Genomic DNA, 4844 nt, shown 5'->3' on the forward strand with positions numbered 1-4844 from the left:
CAATTACGAATATGACTGTGCCACCTCTAGGTGTCAGTCCATTTTCTATGAGCTTTAAGGTTATAGATTTCCTTTTGATGACCGGGATGAGTATTATATCCCCGTCCGCATCTAGTGCTGCAGTATCAGCTGCTGCTATTTCAGCTGCTAACCTAACTGCTTCTCTTTCATCCTCATTGTCAGACATTTTAATGACAACAAGGTTATTTTGTTTGTTTGCAGATCAGGTTTCTTATGGAACCAAAGATTAGATGCACAATATTTTGGAACAGTGTATCCTTCAACGTTGACTATACCAAGAACCATACATAGGAGTTCCCTCCTGCGAGGTTTTGGAGGATATAACCTTTCACCCACTCCAGACGTCTTTGGAGTATGTGGGAAAAGGGGTCTGAGTGAGAAAGCACGACTGAGTTACTCTAAATGTCTTACGTTAGTTTTATCGCCCTTTCCAAACGCGTTGGGCGCCATGTAGTGTAGCTCCTATTTTCCCAATAGGCTCTGCGCATTGGAATAGTACCTACAGCAGTAAAGGCCTAGGCCAGACGTTAACTAGGTCTACTACTGTCGATACTAGACTTAAGTTTTGGGTTTGCCAGCGTAGCTCAGAGTTCGCTAGAAACTTTCTCGAATGTTCAAGGAGGAATTAACTTCCCTGATTAGACAAGAAGGGATTTAGTTTCTGACAACCATAGAACATGACAACTTTGCTCTCCCCTAATCAAGAGTCAATCTCGAGAGTCGTGTGAGCACAAGGCAATTATTTTACTCAGTCAGTACGTGCATTCTTAGTCTCATCAGATTGTAGAGAAAAGGAAGAGACGGGCGTGTTCAATAAAAAGGTGTTATTTATTGATCAGTCTCTTTTCTCGTACAAGAGAAATGGATCGATATTATTGCAATACTTATAGTTAAGTAAAGTGCATACATTAAAAGCAATAGTATAAAATAATACTGTAAAAACATTGATATGGTTTCTGAGCCATATGATGTTTAAAATGATTAAAATATATTTACATACACATATACATTTGACTAAACGTACTCACCTGGTGTTTCTAAATACGCCTACCCCGTGTACCTGACCTAAGTCTAATGCGTGGGCGGGAATAGAAAGTTACAGTTTAAGTTAAGTTTGTTTTTGCCAAGTGAATAACTAAAGAATTCTCTGTGAGGGGTTATTCAGTTCTGTACCTGGAATTTAGGATGAATGAGGAATGGTATCTCTTTCTCTGCTCTCGATATTCCAGGCTGCCTGCGAGGGCTGCCCAGAAGCGCCGGTGCTGGGTCTCTCGGCTTGAGATAGCAGCGCGTCTCTCAGCGCGTCAGGAAGGCGGGGCTGCGCCAGCGGGGTCAGCTTCTGCTCTCGGCTTCGGCAAGGATGGCTGCTCCGTCTTGTCACCACGCGTGTGTTTGCATAGGGCAAGATCGGCAATATTTATACCTTAAAGGTGCCGAGATTGACGTAAGGATGGACATAGATACGTCAATAAAGATGTCATACGACTTGCTCGTTAGCACATTCTTTACTAAAGTTCTCTGTGAAATCAAAACAATGGCCGCACGGATTTTTCCAGGTTGTCATAGGTTTGATTTGTTATGAGAACGTCGTATGCCTTATCAGGGGCTGGAGGAATGTCGCTTGTCTAATTAGATCTCAAGCGTTATGACCTAATCAGATAACACGTTCCTGTGCCGTAGTGTGACTGCGTCAGATAACGGTATCTGCATCATGGGGGCTGTTCTTGCCTCATGGGCTGACTGTTAGTTAACTTGATAGTTAGTTTAACCAGAATAGGGTCAGGAATAGGGGGATCGATTCAGAACCTATAGGAATACATGACAGGATCGTTACAGTTTAATTTACGGGGGTGTCTTACGAGCAGGCTATAAGACGGCAGTTCGCATGCTGGCTAGGAACCCCGCATAAATTTAAACTTAGTAGGTGCTTAGCTTTCCTGGTAAAACCAGTTTCCGGAGCACGGAACGGAGAGCACGCGAAGGCGCTTTAGGTTTGCAAAATGGTGGTGTCGCTTGTGGCTGGTTTGAGCATGGGTGGTCGTAGTGGATGGCCCCTGACGCTTTGCTATGGTGAAACAGAAGAAAGAACCCGTTTGAAGGAAGCCTCATGCAGAGAATATCCTTCGCGCAGAGAGAATGTTAGCTAGACATCTCTGGATAACGATGCGCACCTTAGCTGTTTAAGTTAACCATATCGAATCTCCTAAAAGAGTCAATTCAATAATAGCGAAACCTTGCAATGCCCTTGGCCGGCGTGGGGCCCTGTGACCCGCTTAGAAGCTGCGCAGCGTCGTCCCCCGCAGCTCTGCGAGGACCAGCTTAGCGGGCAGACTTAACCTTCTGTTAGACAACAGTTTGCCGAGAGATGCCACGGCCCTCATATGTGTAGCGATGCATCGAGTTCTTCTTTGTCATTTTATTACTTATGGGATCATAATATGTTAAATGCTGCCCCCTTCGCACACAATATTTACATAAAAATGAACGGCGCCACCCGCTTCTATGGGCGTGGCGCCCTTAGTGGCATCCGGGTACGGGCGCTGAAATACTGTGCTGTGTGTAGTGGCTGCGTCTATATTTGCTCTACCTAGGAAAACCGGGGGATTATAGTTTATCTATTCCTTAAAGGACACAAATCATTTAGATTAGGAGTAATCTGATTGTATAGAGGTACAAATTATAGCACAAAGTCCGTCCGGCAGGGCTAAGCGACCAAGGTTTTGTACACACCATATGACGGCTGATTGAGCGATAATGATGAGTAATAATCTTAATCCCTAAAGCTCAACAGCTGTAAATCTCAAATGAGTTCACTCGTAGCCCGGGCTTCGAGGCGACGATTTATACTTTTCAATCAAATGCGCTCTGTATCAAAGAATATGCTTGAACCGACAATTAACGCCGCCATTAAACCTCCATTTTGTTCTATTAGAGCACAGCTTGCATTCATTGGCGGCCGTGATTTCAGAATGTAATAATATGGAATGGCTTCGGTAAATCCGCAAGCATATGCTTCAAAAGATCATTTACTTACTTGTTGAAATGCCGGTAGCACATGCATACCCAGCAAGCAGCCGGAAAGGGTTCTTTTAAAAGACCACTTTACAGCAAGCGTATTAATGATGTCTTAAATTACATTACAATGCGGTCAAGTTTTTAAGCGGGTTGAAAAAAGGGGAGTCTCTAAAAAGGAGGTAGCCTATGTAATAAAGGGCGTAGCGCGAACACGTAAACTACATTTCGGTGACTTCCAGCTGAACAATACTTCAGTTCCTTTCTAAGTGTTCGGTAAATTGTAACAGGATACATAATACAACCCTCAACATACACCTGAAAACAGTCAGGCTTTGTCAATGATTTTGTTATAAATAATTAATGTTACAATGATTTAACTATGAAACTGTGACTTTTGTCAATTGTGTACCTCCTTCACACACTCTTGCACACAATCAAAATTGCAGCTTGTATACGTGACCATTGTGCTGTGAGCTCTGCAGAGAGGCCAAGGACTGGATGACCCTCTTTTCTGAACACCTTCAGGCACACTGACAGGGACTGTGTGAGACTCACGCTGTCTTCAGCCTCAACTACAGAGCTTTCAATCGTGGCCCACTGCAAACACCCGGGGCTGACCCGGTCTAAAGGATGCGCTATACAAGAGTATTAGGCGGCTTACGAAACTACATTAATACATTATCCTGGAAATAGCAAACACTCTTATGGAGTGCTATAGTTTGAGTCAGGTTCTTAAATACGAACATTTATACTCATCCTCACAAGTTGCACCACCCTATCAAAGTAACAGGAGGTCTCTCCCATTATCTCATAAGTGCTACTGAGCTTTTCAATAGTGGTTTATTATTTGGTTCAAAGATCTTGTAAGGTTATAGTAAATAAATACACCCAATTATTTACTTATGGAGTGCGATAGTTTGAGTTAGTTCTTAAATATTTAGGGGCATGGAAATAGAGACAAGCATTTTCAGAACTAGGTTGCGTTTCGAAAAACGGCGCGACAAGATTTAATGCGCAAACGTGTTGCAAGCACAGGCCCCCGTTAATACAGTTCAACACATTAGGGCAAGACCGGTTGGCTTTGCCGTCTGCCAATGCTCGGACACAAGTAGCAGAAACGGATTGCTTCATTTATATAATTCATATAGGAAATAAAGCAAGAGATGTGACAATCGGTGTAGTGATTGACTTTACTTTCATATGTAAAATAGTCTCGCCCGCAGTTGCAGCGGACGCACTTTGTAAAAAATAGTGTAATACAACCCGCAATCAGTAGAATGAGGTAAGAGAGTAGCTGTACAAATTAATGAAATGAGGAAACTCAACCACTATAACTTCATTTATATGTATAGTGACAATAGTACTTTGGACACTATAGTATATTGGCCCTCCGTATGATTGCCAGTTTATTCTGCTGAGTGACGAAATAACAGTTATTGCCCCATCACAATTATGAGAGCTTCAGAAAACCCTCAGATGTATTTATTTCCACTCAGAGATTTAGGCTGCTCAACATCTGGACAAAAAATAATGATTACAAAAAGTAATTGGATCTCGAACTGCCAATACCGTGGTAATACCTTATTTGTTAGTGACGCCATGCTATACGTTATTCGTTAAAATTAGAAACCCTTATTGCGTGTTGTCATCTGCCATAGCATGGATATCAAATGGTGGGACACCGCATCGACTGCCCCAAAAGCTCTAGGCTTTGAAACAAATACATGCAGTTGTGTTGACACTCATTTCAGCAGCAACATATGTATTTCAGGTTGATTTTACATTTGTTCTCCCTATTCAAAGTTCAT

Source organism: Lissotriton helveticus, chromosome 5_1, assembly GCF_964261635.1.
Source record: "Lissotriton helveticus chromosome 5_1, aLisHel1.1, whole genome shotgun sequence".
In the NCBI taxonomy this organism is placed as follows: Eukaryota; Metazoa; Chordata; class Amphibia; order Caudata; family Salamandridae; genus Lissotriton; species Lissotriton helveticus.